This window comes from Eupeodes corollae, chromosome 1 (assembly GCF_945859685.1).
Source record: "Eupeodes corollae chromosome 1, idEupCoro1.1, whole genome shotgun sequence".
Taxonomy (NCBI): Eukaryota; Metazoa; Arthropoda; class Insecta; order Diptera; family Syrphidae; genus Eupeodes; species Eupeodes corollae.
The window spans coordinates 303,070,120-303,091,588 of NC_079147.1; the positions used below are offsets into that span (position 1 = coordinate 303,070,120).

The 21,469-nt window shown below is 31.9% G+C and overlaps 1 protein-coding gene across 1 annotated transcript in view; it reads left to right on the forward strand.

Moving 5' to 3' along the window:
• Nucleotides 1-3,357: 3,357 nt before the first annotated feature.
• LOC129942143 (major facilitator superfamily domain-containing protein 8) overlaps nt 3,358-21,469 on the forward strand; it is a 30,055-nt gene continuing 11,943 nt past the window's right edge. The window contains exon 1 of the mRNA XM_056050953.1: nt 3,358-4,021. The gene's annotated coding sequence lies outside the window, so the exon portion shown is untranslated. The remainder of the gene's footprint in view (nt 4,022-21,469) is intronic.

Consider the following 21,469-nt stretch of genomic DNA (forward strand, 5'->3'; position numbering starts at 1 on the left):
GTCACCAGCGCCATCAGTACGGCTGTCAGTGTATTAAAGTTTGATGATCCTTTAAATAATTTAAACATTTTATAACTGGGAGGCTCAAAATTTTAAACAATACTAATGCTTTCCTAACTAGTACAATATTGATTTGGATCTATTATTGCACTTTAAAACGTCTTAAAAATGACATTTCATGAGCAAAATATAGCAAACAGACCTTTTAATTTGAAATGCCGGAGAAACGCTTCCATGCGCTCTGCGTGACCCAGCCATCTTAGTCATTGGACCCTTCTGGCTAAGTCTATATACAGCCCGTACAGAAGAAATCGTCCCATCTTCCTCTCTACTCCCTTTCAATGCATATCGGACCGTAGATCACACGAAGAACTTTTTTCTCGAACCAACCCAAGGTGCTTTCATCTGCTTTTGTCATAGTCCATGCTTCTGCACCGTATAGCAGGACGGGGATGACAAGGGTCTAATATAGCGACACTTTGCTCCTTCGAGAGAGGACTTTGCCACTCAATTGGTTTCTTAGCCCAAAGGAACAACGGTTAGCAAGAGTTATTCTGCGTTTGATCTCAGCGCTGGTGTTGTTTTCTGCGCTTACAGTGGAGCCTAGGTAAAAGAAGTCCTTGACCACCTCAAAGTTACGCCTATCGATAGTGACGTTTTGAACAAGATGTCGGTGTTGTTAGTCCTTTCTTGACGACAGCATGTACTTTGTTTTGCGCTCATTAACCGTTAAACACATTTTTGCCGCCTCTGCCTCAATACTCGCAAAAGCACCATTGACATCACGCTGAGTTCTTCCGATTATGTCAATGTCATCAGCATATACCAGTAATTGGACAGACTTTTAAAAGATAGTGCCTCTAGTGTTGACGTGTGAGCTTTGCACTATCACACCTTGCACCTTTGCATCACCTTGTCTAAAACCTTTTTTGACATCGAAAGTTTCTTTTAAGTTGTTTCCCACCTTTATGGAGCAACTTTAATTCTTCATGGTCATCCTGTACAAACGGACGAGTTTGGCAGGGATTCCAAAACTAGACATGGCTCTGTAGATGCTGTCATATGCAGCCTTGAAATCGATGAAAAGATGGTGGTTGTCGATTTGGTGTTCTCATAGTTGCGAAGCACCTGGGATACGGATGGATTTTCTGTTGACAACCTACGCAAACGAATTAAGGACAATGAAATTCGGATATGCAAGTGGAATGTTAGGTCTCTTAATAGTCCACGTAGGTCCTGGGTGATTTTGATGCCAAGCTAGGAAGGAAAGACATTTTTAGTGGAATAATCGGGAAAAACAGCCTGCACGACAAAACTTCCGACAACGGATGCAGGCTCATAGATTTAGCTGAGGGGCAAAACGTCATGGTAGCCAGTACGCGTTTTCCACACCTCAACATTCACAACGGAACTTGGAGGTCTCCAGATCAATCTACCGTCAACCAGATTGACCATGTTGCGATCGACGCCAGACATGCTTCCAGCATTATGGATGTATGAACTTTCCGAGGAGCTAACATCGACTCGGACCACTACCTCGTTGTAGCCAAGGTAGCACTTCGGCTTTACAGACCCAAGGCAAAACAGGGAGATGCTGATAGAAGGTACAACGTCGAACGGCTACAATTGCTAAATCCTTTACCGACCGATTTACAAGTAACCTCTCTCGAAGTTTTCTGCCGCCAACAGAATGTATCGAAAACCAGTGGCAACTGGTATGAGCAGAAGAGGAAAAAAAGAGGGCGTGAGAAGTGTGCGGTCGAAGATGTTGAGAGGTTTAAAAGGAGGAATGAGGTTCGAAATTTTTATAAACAGGTGAAACGAAATTCACAGTTACATAAACCTAGAACCGAAGGCTGCAAAGACGAAAGTGGAAAAATGACAGTGAAACCGCTGTCAATGGTGAGGATATGGAAGTTCTACAGACGGTATAACGGCGACGAAGAACCGAATTCCGCTGTCAGGCAGGATTATCCATTCAACATAGACGACGAAAGCCAACAATCTCCTCCCGACTTAGACGAAGTAAAAATTGCCATATCTAGGCTGAAGTCTAATAAAGCCGCTGGAGCTAGGAATGCCTAGCTCTTTAAAGCAGCTTTAGATAAGTTGGTTAGGAACATGCACCAACTTTGTCTGTAAGGTATGGTCGGAAGAAAGCATGCCCGATGAATGGAACCTCAGTATTGTTTGCCCGATCCTGAAAAAAGGAGACCCTTGAAATCACCTATAAAATCTCCTCTGCCGTAATATGTGAACGTCTAAGGACCATCGTCAACAACCTGATAGGTCCTTATCAGTGTAGTTTTTGACCAGGTAAGTCCACAGTCGATCAAATATTCACATTACGGCAGATCCTGGAAAAAAACCAAGAACCTTTGTAATACTTATGTCATTATTTATATATCATAGCAGATTTTCATATAACTTTCAATAACGAGGTGTTAAGTTTTCTAACATTTGTAATATTTTCATTCTTTCTTTGAATTAAAATAAAGAAGTCATTTTATAATGTGAAACAAAATTATTATAACTTAAAATAATATAATATTACTTCTTAGGTTATATTTTTACCGCGAAACCTAACCTGTTTGGTTTTAAAACGGTTTTAATATTCAGGAACTGGAAATATGAGTTGAATTCCAAATCAACAACTCTGCATTATGGAGACAATCATTTAAATAAAAAAAGCTTTTAAAATTTTGAATTTGTACATAGTTCTTTTAGAAGACTGGAATTACCTGTTTTTTTATAAATAAATAATAATAATAATCTTATAACTATCACATAATCTACTCTAGTTGCCAGTACATCCTGTTTCTTCCCCTATTTCTGTCTTTTTTTCGAACTTATTGACTGCCCTCGAAACTTTTAGAAGTCTTTGAAAAGTGAAAAAAATTGAAAGCTCTGAAAAAACTGAATTGAAAAGCAAACAGAACTTGACGGTTGACAGTTCATGTTCAGGCTCTGTTTGAATACGAAATAGAAACATATGTTGGAATGTTGGTTCCCACTGTAATTCATCTTCGAATTCGAACTTGATTTGGATGTTGTCTCCGCTTAAAAACATTACATGGCGTCTGTTTTTGAAAGCAAAGCGGAAGTGAAAATTTGAACAGCTAAAATATTCAAAAGTATCTAACTTCGAAAATAAATTTAAAATTCTCAAATGCACACATTTAATTTTTCTCTTTTGACAGTTGGCTCAATATCTTATTTTCGATCGACCATTTGTTTTCTCTGACTTGATTTGTTGTGTTCTCAGTAGAGTTATCGTTGCCTTTTCAATTTCTTCGCACAGCTGTAAAAATGCAGCTCGCTAGCCCATTCTATAACACAACTTCTCTGTCTTATTCAGTATCTGTTGAATACTCATTGCTATCGCACGGATTTTTGGCGTGTGTACCGTAACTTTTAAATTTCTAGCGAAAAACGCTTGTGGAGCTGTTCTTATAACCACTTGTGATCGGGAGAAGGGAAACGCGAGGGTTGAATCTGCCGGTTTTCGCGAATTCGGTTGTTGTTGTTATTCGATGATGTTGATATTCTTGTTGGGCTTGGTATAGTTTTGAAAGCCTTCCAACTCCCAGTGTTTTGTTTTGTCTTCGATTTAGAGAGAGGCAGTCGAGTGAGACAGTATAGTGCTCCACTTGTCACGATCTAAACAACTACACCATTTATTTGCGTGCGATCTATCAAAACCGAACGCATATCAGCAACAGCGTCGATTGAGGCGACGACGAACGGCGGCGGCTGCGGCGTGGCACATCGTGATAAAGTAGCGCACTTTAATTCGCATAGTGGGACTGTTCGTGGTAACAACACAATAATCAAGCGTATGCTGTCGGAAAGTTTGTGGACAAAAATAGAAGTGTAGTGTAGTGATCTGATAACATATTTTAATTGGTTGATAAAATTATTTCGATCGTTATCATTCGCACAGCTGGCGCTGGGTGATCTGCTTTTTGTATCCATTCAATTTATTTAAAATTTCCTAAAGTGATGAATTCATCTTAAAAAGGTGAGAAGAAAATGGTGAATAAAAAATACATATATTTATCTGGGTGACAGCAGAATGATAGCATTGTTTATTTTTCATGCAGTTTTGTGTTTTTCTCTTATATTTGTTGATTCAATTGTCTTGAGAATATCGTTATTGTGTTTCTTTGTTTTTAAATTTTAGAAAAAATGAAAGAGGGGAACGACAACGAGATCGCGTACCTATCTTTTATACATTGTTTTGTTATTCTTGTCGCAGATGAATGAGAGTTGAGAGTGAGTGACCGCGATCACGCTGAGTTTGAATGTGACTAGACAGAGTTGCCACCATTTACACAAAAATTCCTTATCGTTTCGATTCTATTTTATTCATATCTTTTGGTTTGACAAGTAGCGTTTTCGAAGTTCTTATCGGCTTCGAATTTCGAATAAAGTTTCTCATGGGACTGCATAATAGGTCAGTTCCCAAACTTGACCAAAACTGTAAATTGACAACAATCGTTGCCAGGTGCTGTCCCACACTAAACAAATTTGAATGTCTTGTTCAGAAGAGAACACTCACAGTGAAATAATTAACAATCCTGACAAATTCTTGACAAGAAATTAGTTGATTTTGACGTTTGAAGACGCCATTTTATAATATGATGTTATTGAAATTGAGAGAATTTTTGATTGACACATCAAACTATTCACATGGCAACTCTCTTGTGTTAGCTGGGAGATTGTTTTCTTTTATTTTTGTTAAAACTTGAATAGTGTAAAACAGAGAAGAACAACAAAAGAAAAAAGGAGGAAAAACAGGAAATTATGAACCCAGAATAAGAAAAAAATCGAATAAACAAGAATTATAATCTCAACAGTTCTTTTCTTTTTTGATATAAAAATAGAATATGTAGGAGGTTGTCCACACATGTATGTATATGTATGTACCCAGATGTTAGAAGAGATAACTTGTGAGAAGAATTCTTTTGTTAACATGAAACCATCGAAGAACTTTCAAAATTATTTTCGAACTGACCGAAAAAATGACATTTCAACAAAGAACATAGAATTTCATATCAAAACTAAAACTTCAAGTATGACAATTTCATTCTACTCATGAACTGTAGAATAATTTAAATTATTTCGAATTTTCTACAAATTCATATCTGCCATCTACCATCCTTGGACATATTATTTTAAGCAGCAAGTTGATTAAGGTTTGTGGACTTTGAACCATGAAAGTGAAATTTATGTCACCATCGCCTATACCCATCCATAGGTATCTAGACTCATGACTTTTGTATAAAAATACCTTTGTGGTTAATGTGACGATGTTATGGGGAATGCCCATGCCAAGTTTAATGTACAAAATGATCTTTCTATTTGTTGTTGTTGCTTATTTGAAGTTTTTGTTGTTTATGAAACGTGATGATTCGATGAGGGCAGGCGCTGTTATGCAAAATTTTATTTTTTTTGTATTAATGTTTCGTAAAGCCACGTTTTAAAATAGAAATTTAACATAATAGTGACTGTGAGTGTGATTTTATTGTTAATTAAGTGAATTTTAGCACGTATTAGGTGGATATTGTGAATTAGTAAAATAATTCAAAGCTGGTTCAGCAACTAATGTCATAATGACACATTAAACTATAGAATGCCGGTTTGAAGTAGGCATTGATATAATGCTCGCTCTGGTGGTGGGGTGCCACAAGTAAGTACTTTTAACCGCCTAAACACAATGGGTGAAGCTTGAAGCTTAAAGAAGTGCTTGAGCAGAGCAAAAATACTCCATTTATCAAGATCGGAATCTTTGGTACGTTTCACTCTAGAAAACCCATTTGTTTACATTGTTGCATTTGTAATTTTGACAATTAGTTCATGAATAGATGTGAAAACAAACAAAAAAAAAAGAGGCTGGGATGCTACCCACACTGATAACTTCCCATCCCGTCTGTCAATTTGTCTTGCTTAAAAGTTTGTCTATATGTACTCGTATCAGTTTTTACCAAATTTGCGTAATATTTTATGTAGATTTAATTTTTTATGAAAAAACGGACTGTTGGATTTTTATATAAAAATTACTGAATATCGAAAACAATATTTTCTGTGAAATAAAATAAGTCTGAAGCCAATACTTTTAATTTTTGAAAAGATATTTGAGTCGAAAATCAATTTTTACCAACTTTTATTCATTTTTTTTTATGTTTTTATTTTTTATAAAAAAAACTGTCAATTCGATTTTTCTCAAGATTTTTTAAAATGTTAAAAACAATATTTCTTATAAGAAAAAATAAGTTTGAAGCCTAAATTTCAAGTTTTTGAAAAGATATTTGAGTCGATATTCAATTTTTACTAACTTTGAGTAATGTTTTTTTTTTAGATTTTTATTTTTTATAAAAAAAAAGAGATGTCAAAAAAATTATTATTCTTTGTTGCACAAAATTGTTTTGGAGATGAAATCATATTTTAGTCGTAAAATTTTGGAGGTTACAAATTTTTTTCAGTTTTTTTGATTTATAAAAAAACCGTTAGATGGATTTTTTTCAAAAAATGTACTTGTTTGATATCACGTTACAATATATTATATAAAATTTAATTCAAGTCTCTAGCGTTTTTGGTTCGTAAGATATTTAAGGTTAACCAAAATTTTCACCTTTTTTTCAAACTGCTATGGTAAAAAAACCGCCCACACAATTTTCTTGAGAGCTCTTTCTGCATCTTTCTGCCTTATTATCTGTATAACAAAATTTATTTGAAGTCGATATCTCTTCTGGTTCTTGAGCTATGGAGGAAGAAAAAAACGTCGTGAACGTACAAACGTACGTACACACGCACGCATTGACATCTTTCTAAAAATCTTTTATTTCGACTCTAGGGACCTTGAAACGTCGAGAAATGTCAAAATTTTCAATTTGACAAATCGGACCCATTACAATAACTTCCTACGGGAAGTTAAAAAACGATTGCTTGGGCTAGCGGCGCTTTGCAAAACAATAATAAGTTTTTTCACATTTTTCTTTTTACTTTTTTCGATAAAAAAGTCAGTTTTTAGCTTTAGTTTTGCAGTCATTTTGTTGATAGCAAACCAATGTACATTTTTGTCTTGAAAAAAGTATGTTCAATATTAGTTTAATATAATTTATTTACTCATCTACAGCAATCACTACGAAATTCTTTAAATTTCATAATTAACTTCGGATTATTGTATGGAGGATGCGTTCGAAGAACCATTAAGTTAAGGGTGCGAGCGTAATTTATTGAATTCAAATATTTAGTTTGCAAGTAATTAAAATCTCCATCAATTTAATTAATCCAAGTATATTATTTATAGTTTGTTTTTAATGATTTAAGCTTGCAACTATTTTTCAATTCCATTTTGATTAATAATAATTATTACATTTAAGAAAAGAGTTATAATCGAAAAATACCTCATCCATAACATTCTTGATTGATGGAAGCATACATTAATTTGCAATCAAAAAAAATATGCTTCAAAGGAACACCAATATCTAAAAAAAATAATCAGAACGATTATAGCGAACTTGTTCAATAAATACAGAGCAAATAGAATGCAAATTTTGACGTTTATCACAAAATGAAAACGTCAAAAAATCGTTCTGAATTCATGCACAAATCATTCAATAGATAATGTAATTGACATGAATGTTTATTGTTGACGTACAGAACTATCTTTTAGAGAATTCCCACAAACTTTTATTCCAAAATCTAACTACAAACAAAATTCTAACTCTAATATCGTCCCTCAAAAAGAAATGTTCAGGAATATTTCTGCAACAAACAAAACTAAAATTTGGTCTTGCAATTACCGAACTGCTTAAATGATGAAAATACTAATCTAATTGAGCAATCTGAACTAGCTAAAGTTGGCATAGAACTTCACAAGTATGCTTCTCGTAGCATTGTCTGTACACAAAAATACGGAGGCACCCGCCTATTGTTTCCACCTGAACTTCTAACTTCGCCAAAAAAAAAAAAATTCCTAGAAGCTGCTCTAAGCAATCTATAGCTGAAAAAATTTTCTGTTTTGTTGTTTTATAAAGTATTGAGTTACATTTTTGTCCATTTCCAATTATACTTCACCAAATGCAGCTCAAATTGCGTTCGCAAATAATTTAAGTAAACAAAATACAGCACTAATAAATCAATAAATATCTATTTGGTCAATTTTATTTTATTTAATATGGATTTACAATATTTATTTGGATTGAAATTAAAAAGCTATGCAAATCTTTCAATTTAAGACCATGTCAGCACTTCAGATTCTGTTGGTTCGGATTGTTTCGTTTTTAAACGAACGCGAAAATGAGGCATTTAGATGTGTCAGAGGACTAAAATGAAGCATTTTGATGGGCCGGAACACTAAATGGGAGAATGTGTTTGGTTTTTGCATCATTTCACGCACATTTGCTCACATTTAGCGTGCAGTTAGCTTGTAGGCAAACCAAAATGCCAGTCTGAGATTCCGATCTTGGTAATGGATTATTTTTGAAGCAGAGGCTGTTATCAAAAACGCAGATTTTGAAGTAAAAGACGTCCATAATGGCTGCATTCAATTTCACGCAGATAGAATATCCAGATACCTTTTTTGTCAGTGTTTTACGTGTAAAATAACATCTGAGGTGCCAAAAAAGGAATCCAAAAGTTTCCAAAATTTTCTGAGGTATCAAGGTATCTGACAGAACAGCTGATTCAACAAGAATTTCAAAAAAAACTTGAAAATTGATTTCAGCTTTTTGTATTTATTGGTAAACAAAAAAAAAAACAAAATGTTAGTTGAAGTTGTATTTGAGGATGTTATGTACATAATAGAAAATGATGAAGCTATTTGCCTCCGAATTTTAGAAGGTAATTATGATCTATTTTGACTTCCAAGTTTAAATATTTCTCTGCCTTTGTGAACAGCTGAAAGTTGTTTTTATTTTTTGACAGCTATCTCAATACAGCTATCAAACTCGTTCAACAAGGTATCTTAAAATCCACCTACTTATCCAAGATACCCATTCGAACACGAGATTGAACGCAGCCAATATGAAGCACAGCATCAGGTCAAAATTTTAAACTGGATCGCTCAACTATCGATGTACACCATACAAATGTCAAAAATCTGTGCAGCTGGAAGTCAAAAGTAAAAATTCACGCAAATTGGGCTTCAGCTTCGGCTTCAACTTCGCATTGTAGCGTTGTGTGTTGTTTTCGTACTTTTCAACTTTGACAGTATAACAAGCTTCAACATCACCCTTTTGTTAAGCCAGTAATAGAGCTGTCCTTGCACATGAGAGCGAACAAAAAATGAACGAATGGACGAAGAAACGTGATTTTACACATTTCAAAAAGTCAAACAAAAACACATTTAAGTTATAAGAAACCAATTAACACTTATTTTAGGATAATAAAATTTGCAAATTTGCTCTCTAAAATAAGACAATTTTGTAAAAACAATTTGGTAGTAACGAATTGCAGTTTGGTTAGTACGAACTGTCAACATCTATTCGCGTTCCATTTACCATCCACACTGCAACGAATAAATTATTCGCTCTCAACTTAACCTCAAAATTATACCACTCTTGTTTTATTTGTTGAAAAGGGTAATTATAAATTGACAATTCGTTGCTGTCTGCGAATAGAAATAAAACTAATGTGAAAGAAAAGTCAAAATATGCGAACATCCACAGTTCGCAGTTCGCAGCTCATGTGCAGGATGCTGAAAGGCTTTATTTAGAGCAAATACGGGCTTATAGCTAATCCTACAAAGTAGAAACTGATTTTCTTACAATCTTATTATGGTTCAAATGTCAAATTTGGCCTATAATTCCCTTTGCACCCTACTGGACTGTTATAGATGTACATACAAAATCCCACTTATAAACTAACTCTTGTCAAATCCATGTCATTATTTTTGACAGAAGAAGAAAATCAAAAATAACCTTCTACAGCTCTGAAAAATTTATTGTGCCAGAAAGTTATGTTATGTTCTTTTTTTTAATGAGATAAGAAATTTGTCATTTCAGTTATGATTTAATTACGATTTTTAATCAAATTTGTTAAATTCAAATGTCAAATTAACCTAAGATAAAATCAAGATGTTTGTTTAGTTTTTCATTGTCATCATTCTTCACGATGTACAAATAATGAGAACGTTGTAAGGGATTTTGTATTATTTTGGTGGAATTTTGCGAAAATATTTTTTTATTTAAACTTTTATTTTGACAGTTCTTAGACAAAAAGAAGGAGTCAATGACTCAAAAAAAAAGTTCTGCTCTCCATCTTGATGTATTGAAGCAAAACGAAATCAATAAGTTCTTTCTCGACTTGTATAAATAAATAAACAGAAAACTGATAAAATTATACAAATAAAAATATCACTTCGACTGTCACTTTAATACTGTGTGATTTAACTATCAGGATCAGGTCACATTTATGAAAAAAATAAACAGATCTAATAAAGCCTACGCAAACTGCAAACGCATGGCAGAAATGATTTTATATTTTATTGCATAATACATTGGTATAAAATTATATTTAAAAGTTCTTTATTTGATTCTCTGCTTGCTTTGAATTCAACTTATTGCTTGTTATTCGTATTTTTATCTTTAAAACAAATTTGATTGACATTCAATAAGGTATTGGTTTACACTATACTTTATCTTCGTGACAGCGTGATCTATCACTTAAAAGCATGCATACATATGAAAGCCATCATGTATTTATAAACGTCATTTTCTTTTATTACAATGACTTTCATTATACAAATTTAATTCACATCGCATTTACAGAAAATATCAAAGGTATACTGCGATTTAAGTGATTATGTTACCCAATGTTTTATACTGGTAGATTAATTTTTGACGGATGCAAACTTAATGGCGGTATTAAAACGTATGTTGGTAGTATGAATTTAAATACACACCTGCAAGTTCATGTAAGACAGAAATTGTGTTCCATAAAATGGAATCTCACTTAAGTTATAAATTTTCATTTGCAGTTAAACCATACAATTAGGAAGTTCTGGTTATCGTGATTGTTAGGGACAAAATTTAAAACAAAAATGTAAGTACAGGTTTAGATATTTATTTACTTATGTACTTCAAATCTGCAATTCATTACGCTTAAATGATAAGATATAAATGACAAGTACAAACAGAACTTATATTGTTCTCGTTTCTTCAAATGGCAACGACCGTGTCGTACGTCACATATTTATAAATAAATAAAGAATGCATTTATAATTGCGTCAGTTAGATTTGACAGGGATCAAGAACGTTTTATTGACATTTCAAATGTGTTATTCTATATATTTTGTTGACAGATATTTTAGGCCCGTTCATTTTAGTTCATACATTGTTACTTGTGAGTTATTATGTAAATCCATTTTGTTTTGACAATTGTTATACAAAATAATTTTTGTATGATCAATTTTGCATTCATCAACTCTTCGTAGCTTAAGAGTACTTATGACATATTATTGGATTAAATTTGTCAAATTTTGAGTCAAAATAAGTTTGTTTCATTATTAATCAATCAATAAATCAATTAAGAACATCAACATTTCTGCCAATGTTGTCCTTAATGCCATATATATTAAGAAAATGTTATCAAAATTATAAATGTTATAAAAATGCATATTATATGAGTACATATTAACTTAAGTTAATTTAAAGAAGCCAAAAAGAGAAATCACGCAATTAGATCGCTTCCATCGCCATCGTCAATCAATATCAAACAAATTAAAAAGATCGGTTACAAATTAATGAATAGCTTTCGTTGTTTTGATTGATGAATCTTTATTGGCAAAGTTTCAAAGTTTAAGAAAAACGTCACATTTAATTTCACCAATAGAAAACAAAATACTGTTGCTTACACTGCAAAAAAAAGTTTTTATAATAAAAATGTACTAAATTGGGTGTCGCAACAGTCCGTTAAGAACTAGAGCCTAGTGACTTACAACTCTCAACCATTCCTGTGTGCGAGTAATGTTGTCAGGAATGGAGAAAAAGTTATTAACTGGTCAAATTTCAATGTGATAATCATTTTTTTATTATTTCAATTTTGACAGATAGAATTCAAAGAGTATAAACTGCATCAACCTGTCAATTTAAATGGATGTAATTTTGACTCGTTATTGACTTGAGTGTTATCTTCGTTCCATAAACAGACATTTTTCATATTTACGAAGCTCTTCTATCAGAAATTAGCTTCATAATTGACAGCGTAAAAGTGACAAAGTTTCCTATGAACTTCGCGAATGGATTTTTTGTTATTTAGAAACGTTGTTCTGGCGTTAAACGAACAGAACAGAAATGTCAACATATTTTGATATTTTCAACTGTCAACATCTAAACGGCCCTTAAAAAATTTGTTTTAATCGATTATTCTTATAAAATTAAATCTAAATAAATCTCATAATTTCGAATTTTCAAAATTACACTTTTACATAATTTCATAAATTAAATAATCAACATTATTTTCAGTGTACTATACAAAATCGACTTGAATAGCACGTGCTATTTAGTGTGAATTGATTTGCTTTCTTTCCACCATTTAATAAAACATTATAGACAAGACATAGATTGAACGAGGCACACAAAGTCAGCCATTCTTTAATAAATTTATTTGTTTGCCGTCAAAATAATAAAAGTGTTTTCTGTTGTTGAAAAGACCGGCAATTTCGTTCAATTAAATATTTTACATAATACAAATAACCTATGGCATATCTATATTAAAGTGCCGGTCATCATAATTAAATTAATTAAGCTTATTCAGGCGGGTATTGAACTTTATATGTTTCAAAGTTAATTGTTAGAAAAAAAATAGAATATAAATCACCACACTGAGTTGAGCAGGTTCAATGGATTGATCTTGTTTCGAATTAACCCCTGTTTTTCTACGAAAGGAACATTAATTGAAAGCAGTTTTTTGACAGAGCTGTCAAACTGTCACCTCAAAGTTATCTGTCATTAAATGAACCTTTCTGTTTCTAGAGCTTTTATTTTTGAAAGTTTAATAACCTATGATTTCTATAATCTTTTGTTTAGATTAATTTATATGTATAACAACTTATTTTAGATAGTTATAAGTACTGAAGTAATTTTCAACAATTCAAGGTTGTATATTTGTGAACGATATAAATATTATCACGCTTAAACTCTTAATCACTGTACAGTGTACAGGTGTTGTTTTTTGAATGATAAGATTTTTACAGACTGTTTTTTTATAGTGTTTACTTCAAAAAAGCTTTTTAAAGTATAGTGTTATGACTTGAGAAGTATTAAATTAATTTTAGTACCTAAATCATGATTATTCAATTACATGTATTGCTAAAGTTGTGGTTTGTACTAGTTTGAATTGGATTCATCAGAGGCTAACTTTAAATTATATTATGCTTTTGTTTATAGCTAAGTTTGTTATGTAGTTGAAAAATGCAAAACGAATGAAAATAATTCAACTTCTCTCACCCTATTTAAGCTTGCATTAAATAAAGTTGCGAATAAACATGAGCCAATTTGAATAGTTTTAGAAACAATTGTTGTGTTTCGAATAAATGAATCCAGAAGTGACTAAATATTTTATTTTGATTTGTGTTTCTTTCTGATTTTTAATGATACCCTTGTTCTGTCTATTAAAGGATGTTCCAAAATCTATGAAATTATAAAATAATTGACAGCTGACAGTTGACAGTTGAAGGTTAGTAAAAATGGAGTAATATTAGATACAACAACGTATGTTCGAATGGCATCGATTATGTTGTCTTTGAGGGCAGCGGTCGGTGGTTTGCGACTTAAGAAAGCCCCAGAAGGAAATGTCAAAAGGGTTCAAATCATATGATATTTTTGGCCGCATCGCCTTGATGCGAGAAACCGCTCGGGCAAAATATCGATTGTGTGTTGAGCTGTGTGGCTTGGTGTTTTCCCAAATCCAGCAGTTTTGCTCCAAATTCCAATTAGCGAACACACGATGCTGAGTATGGCCGTTTGGTTTCAGCTCGTGATCAGTTGAGTATTGTATAAATGCAGGCCCAAATCACGACGCAAATTTCGACGTGTTGTGGTCTGTGCCAGGCCACTTTATTTGGCTGATTAAGCGAAAATATTTTGACAGAAAATAAATGAAAAATATGGTCGCAACCAGCTGTCAAAATCAACTCTTCATAAAATGTATTTAAAATCAATAGCATTATTGGTTCGTGAAATATTTGGGTTAAGACAACAAAATATATTTAGCAAGGTAATTATAATTTTATACCAGGAAGAACATTGACATTTAGTAACATTTTCTGAAAAATTAATTTAAAACATTTCTTACAAAAAATAAAAAACTGCACAGTAAGAAAATATATACCCAAATTTTAGCCCTTCGCTTAAAATTTATTTCAATTTATAAACTACTTTGCTTTTATACATATTGGTAAAATAAAAATAGTTTTTTTAACTATGCGAAATTAAATTGATATTGTTTTTCGACTGAAATGTCTTGAAAACAAATAAAATAAAGTGCACGACTGGGTCGCACGATCTTGGTCCTGTATTCAAAGAGTTTAAAGTACCTATATAAGATTTAAAAATATACCTGTTAAATAAGTTTTTCTTCAAAGATATAAATGCCATTTAACTTGTCAATAAAAACGCGCAATTCATCCAAAGACACAACTCATCCTAGGACAGCTTATCGCGGAAATGCAAAATACTTGTAAGCACTTAAGTAAGTACTTAACGAAAACAATTGTTTGTGTATTCAACTAGTTCGTTCAAAGCTTTTTCCTTTAGATAACTTTATTTTAGTTTAATATAAGAAGAACCAGGATGGAAGTTAAATTATCTGCAGATAAGAAAGAGGAAGAACATGTATGTTTAAATTGCCTATTGGTTGTGTAGTTAGGTAGGTTTCTAAAACGAATAAAGAATAGTTCATTGGCGTGCTCGGCCATGTTATGATGATCACTCTATATAAAGATATAAATCCTCGGTAGACATCTTGGTTTGCCTACAAGCTAAACCGGAAATCAGCCTCATAAACTTTTTCATAGTGTGCGTGTAATTTCTCCTCTAATTTATTAAATTTCCCCAAAAAACTCAGTAAGTGTTTCTATGTATGCGTGAAAACACGTCAATTTTTCTCGTTGAATTCGTGCATATTACAAATACAACAATGTAAACAAATGAGTTTTGGAGGGTAATACGTACGAAGGATTAACATCTTTACTAGAGTGTTTTTGATGATGATAATGAAGGAATGTTATTAGTAGGTAGAAGGTACTTACTACAATCCAACCACGTTCCTTATCTCCCACAAGTTCTTGGCGCAAACATGGAGTTTTTACGTTCAGTTTATTTTTTTCGTTAAATTTTAAAAGAAACAGAAATTGTGTCATGTGTGTTTACAGTGAGGCTCTTTTGCGTTTTGGATTTAAGTTATGAAGTGACACTTAACCAGTAGTTGTAGAAGTTGTATACCTTTATAAATAGGTATAATGTGTATAGGTACGTTGAAAAAGTGATTCTAACAATAATACATTTACTCTTTCTGGCCCGTTTCTTTAACTTGTACTAAGTAGTTATTCGGGGCGACTTTCCATTACCGCAGCACGAATTTCCTTCTGATTTTGTTTGTACAGTTAGGTAGGTATCTCAATAGAACATGTTTTAAATATTAGGGCGAGGAAACAACTTTAAGTCATAAAAAAAAATATTTTCTTTTTCGGACTTAACCCTACTTTTTTTGTATTGCATTTTTAGAGCCTAAAATAAGTTTTTTTTTAATTGATAGCACGGCGGCGGCGTACTAACAGCTAGGTATGCAACCCCCCTGCTTGGGGTCACTATAGGATTTGGGGTGGGTGCGAGTTTGGTTATATGCAAATAACTTTTTCATTTGAGCACTAAAATAAAAGAAATTACCAAAAAAAAAAAGAAGTATGGCAACACTGAACAAAAAACAGGGAAGAAATGTCAAAATCAACCATTTTTGTGTGTTTTGTATGTAAAAAAGTGAACTTTAAAAATTAATTAAAAATAGAAATAAATGTTTCCTCGCTCTAAAATTGCTATAGTTACTATTTATTTGCACATATCTATGCTGCGGTAATGGAAAGTTGAGCCATTTATTCTTTTATATAATAATATGTGTGGAACAACTCTTACTCTTAAAGAATAATATTTTAAAATCATATATACAAAGGTACTAAGATAAGACTTCTTGATAGATTCCTTAAAATAGATTGTTGATTAAATCTATCATATTCGTTAATCCGATACAGTGGATGGCGCTACACGGGCGGCCATCGTTGGTATTTACAATAGTTTTAGTTATAAAAATACATAAATATGTACCAAATACATTAATTTGGATAAAAGCTAGGAATGGAATTACAATTTTGTCAAAATAATGCGCTCTTTCGGGCTTCTGCACAGTTAAAATAATTTAAAAAATAAAACACTATTTTAAGATTCAAAATTTTACCTGAAAAATAAGTCTGTCTTCAAAAATTTAAATGTCATTTTATAAATCAAAAAACCTTTGATTTTTCATTTTTTTTTTTTGAAAATCGTTAGAGAGTTTTTTTTTTAATTACCTTTTTATGAATAAAACTTTTCAATTGTGTTCTATTTTTGGTATGTAGTTGTTTAGTGATTGTAAATATAAGCTATACATTTGAATTTTGTAAAAAAATAATGACATGTTTTTGAGATATAGAATTTTGAAAAATAAAAATTTAATATTTTTTTAAAAATCCAAAGAATACAAAATTGCATTTTTGATAATCAAATATTGTTAAGGCAATATAACAGCTAATTCAGAAAAAATTATTGAAATCAGTTCATAAGTTGCTGAGAAAATTGAAAAACAAAAAAACGGTTCAATGAGCTGTACCTTTCCTGAGCAATACAAAAACATGTTTCTCTTACTTAAAGAAGCCAAGTTACAAATTAAAATTTTAGAGAAAATTAAAAAAAATCTACCTCGGTTTGTTTTTAAGGAAATTCGAAATATCGTTTTTTGACAAAAAAAAATTGTATGGGGGCCACTGTTAGTTTTGATCTTTAAAAAAAATGAGAAAAACGCCTAACGCAAATATGCTCAAAACCTTAACTTCCATCAACCAATGGTTTAGGCTGTAGGAGCGTGGACAGACAGACAAAACAGATAGGACAAAATCGCGGGATCCACTTTTTTCAACTTTTCTGCCATCGTAATATCATGTTTGATTTCCAGTTCCAAATTTTGCACGAATGCAAAACTTGCCATATAGTCCCTATATTTCGCAAGTAAAAATAGGCTGGGATGCGAACAGGCGTCGAATTTTCTTGCTTAACATTTTGTAGGGTTGGGTTAAAAAGTTGTTAGTTGAATTATTCTTAAATAATAAAATTACCAACAATATTTTTCCTATAAAAAAATAGTTTAGTTGGAAATCTAGTTTTGTTAAATAGATTTTTAGTTGAAAACGAATTTTTACCAATTTAAGTAGCATTTCTCAAATTTTTACAAAATGGATGAATGAAATTAATTTGACTATCAATTTTTACCAAATTTGCGTACTATTTCTTGACTGTTGGATTTTTATAAAAAAAAACTACTATATATCGAAAACAATATTTTCAGTGAGTTTGAAGACAATTTTTTCATTTTTGAAAAGCTATTTGAGTTGAAAGTAAATTTTTACCAAGTTTTAGTACTGTTTTTTTTTTGTTAGGTTGACAACAATATTTTTTAAAAGATAAAAGTAAAGCCAATATCTCAAAGTTTTGAAAAGATATTTGAGTCGAAATTCAATTTTTCCAATTTTTATTAATTTTGTTGTTTAGGTTTTTATTTTTTATAAGGAAACTGTCAATTCGATATTGATATTTTTTATGAGTTAAAGCCATAATTTTTTATAGTTGGAAGCCATAATCTTAAATATTTGAAAAGATCTTTGAGTCGAAATTCAATTTTCACCAACTTTGAGTAATGTTTTTTTTTATGTTTTTATTTTTTAGAAAAAAAACTGTCAATTCGATTTTATCTCAAAATCTTACCAGGTGTTAAAAACGTTATTTTTCGTTGCACAAAATTGTTTTGGAGATAAAATCATTTTTTATTTATTTTATTTTTTTTTCAGTTTTTTTGTTGGTTTAAAAAAAATCCGTTAATTGGATTTTTTTCAAAAATAAATACCTTATTGCCCGCCGCTTATAGACCCATCTGTGCCACGTATCCAAGTTCATCAATAGGTACACTCTTTTGAAGTTCCACTGTTTTTTGACATTTTTAACGGTTAGTTGATTCCTCGAATATTTTGCTTGAGCAAACTTAAGACCTCCAAGGAATTATACCAATAAGTAGTGCTAAATCTTCGCTAAGCCACTTTTCATTCATATCAAAAATATCGGTAAAAAATATTTGTTTGAATTTTGGTGCTTTGAAAATATTGAGAAGTTAATCTTTTTTATCTAAGGAATATTTTGCTAGATCTGTTAGTTCTTGTATCCAAATCTTCAAGCTCTTTGTCAAGTAGCCTTTGCGATCTTTCTTTTTGACAACTAATGGAGCTGTTTTCTGGCTAATACTCAAGTTCAGTTGTAGTACCCGTGGCATGATGGTTAGTGCGTTGGACTGTCATGCAAGGGGTCTTGGGTTGAACAAGGGTTGCATCTAAGCCTTCAAAATAATTGAAGGTTTCATGTTTTCAGATTTGAAAAAAATCCAAGATTTAGCAAGTTATTTGAATCGGTATAATTTGTCGATTTGAAAAGTTTAAAATTTCTCGACGTTTGAAGATCCCTAGAATCTATATAAAAGATTTTTTTAGAGGAATATCTGTGAGTACACGTTCGCACTTCCGGGAAGCTTTTTTCGTTGTCCATATCTCAAGAACCAGTGAGATATCGATGCAGAAAGTACTTTCAAGAAAATTGAGTGGGTGGTTTTTTAACCCAAATTATCTCACGAACCAATAACGCTAGCGACTCCAGCAACTTCAAACTTGTAAAATTTTGAAAAAAAATGAAGTAACGGTTTATTTACAAATAAAAAAAAAAACGAACAGAAAAGCTAGCTATATGTAGTAATCCCTCTGAATTTTGGAACTTGGCCCAAAAACTAAATGGATCGAAGTATATTATCAGTCGTGGATTGGATACTTCTACTCTAATCAACTCCTGAACCTAGCGTTGTTGGACCCAGTCATGATCTACTATACCCAACCCTATTCATGACGAGATTTTAGACAGTGCAATTTCACTAACAGCTGGAAGAGCGGCAGGTACAGACAGGATACCAGCGGAACTTCACAGATATGGCACTGACGAACTGATTAAGAACCTAGCAAACATAATAATCAAATTTTTGAAACTGGAATCATCCCTCAGCAGTTTAAAGATGCTTTGATTTTTCAAATACACAAAAAAGGCAGCATCGAAGATCCAGCCAACTATAGAAGAATCTCGTTTTTGAACGCTTAATTTCAAAATCTTTACTGTGATTCTACCAAAGCGGCTAAACACGTGGATTGACTCGAATAATCTATTATGTGAGCCTTAAGCCGGATTCAGGTCGGGTTACTCGACCATCGATCATATATTCGATTGCTGAGTGTTTTTTGGAAACATATAAGAAGCTATACACTTTTTTTTTGATCTTAAAGCTGCATTTGACTCAATTGATCGAAACGTATTTATGTGCAAGTTGTTTGGTTTCGGGTTGTCGTTTAAGTTTGGAAGAGTTATTCAGAGCTTGTACGCAGACGTGAGAGCAGCGGTATGGAATGGAAAGCAGGTATGGTTACAGACGCAGTTGGGAGTAAGACAGGGCTGTGCTCTCAGTCCTAGCTTGTTCGCATTATTTATAAATGACATCACTGACGTATTACCAGGAGGTGTTAGATATGCTGGAGAGGTCATTAAAGCCTCACTTTTCGCAGATGATTTAGTCTTGCTGGCAAACTCACAGCAATCTCTACAGGTTATGATAAATCGACTTTCGAAATACTGTAGACGATGGTGCTTGGTAGTGAATCTGAACAAGTCGAAGGTGATGGTTATCAAGAAAGGTGAATGTAGGTTAAGCTCAAGTGAACAATGGTACTTCAACAATGAAAACATGAAAGTGAAAGAATACAAATACTTAGGAGTATATTTTACCCAAAACCTAAGTATGAAAAAACACCTCAACGAAAAACTTATTAAGGCTAAAACCGCGATTAACGTGGCATGAAAAGAATGTTTCAACAGCAAAAACATTGCATAGCAGTAAATATAATCAATCAATCCAGAAATTTGAGACTGAAAAAACTCCTGAGATTTTATTTAAAACGAACATTCTGCCTTCCTTCATGCACCAAAAACTACATGATAATGTTAGAAACAGGCTTATCCCCACTCTTCATAACAACGTTTAAGTTGCAAGTCGATTACATTCTGAAAGTACTGAATATGTGTTTTTTCGTCGTCCATAGCTCAATAACCAGAAAAGATATCGATTTCACATAAATTTTGTTATACAGATAATAAGGCAGAAAGATGCAGAAAGGGCTCTCAAGAAAATTGCGTGGGTGGTTTTTTTACCATAGCAGTTTTAAATTTTGGTTAACTCTAAATATCTTATGAACCAAAAACGCTAGAGACTTGAATTCAATTTTATATAATATATTGTAACGTGGTATCAAAGAAGTATATTTTTTGTCACCTCCAAAATTTTACGACTAAAATATGATTTCATCTCCAAAACAATTTTGTGCAACGAAAAATAATGTTTTTGACATCTGATAAAATTTTGAGAAAAATCGAATTGACATTTTTTTTATAAAAAAAAATTAAAAAAAAACATTACTCAAATTTGGTAAAAATTGAATATCGATTCAAATATCTTTTCAAAAACTTTAAATTTAGGCTTCAAACTTATTTTATCTTATAAGAAATATTGTTTTCAACATTCCGAAATATGTTGAGAAAAATCAAATTGACAGTTTTTTTTTGTAAAAAATATAAACCTAAAAAAAAAAATAAGAATTGATTTTCGACTCAAATATCTTTTCAAAACTTTGAGATATTGGCTTTAATTTACTTTTACCTTTCAAAAAATATTGCTGTCAACATTCAATGAAATTTTGAAAAAAATCGAATTAACAGTTTTTGTACAAAAAATTAAAAACCGAAAAAAAATTAACAAAAGTTGGTAAAAAATTGATTTCGACTCAAATATCTTTTCAAAAAATTGAGATATTGGCTTTTAACTAATTTTTGCTTATAAAAAATATTGTTTTTAACATTAGGAAAAATTTTGAGAAAAATCGAATTAACAGTTTTTTTACAAAAAATAAAAACCTAAAAAAATGTATAAAAGTTGGTAAAAATTGATTTTCGACTCAAATATCTTTTCAAAAATTGTAGATATTGGTTTAAAACTACTTTTATTTTTCAAAAAATATTATTGTTAACATCCAGTAAAATTTTGAAAAAAATCGAATTGACAGTTTTTGTAAAAAAATTAAAAA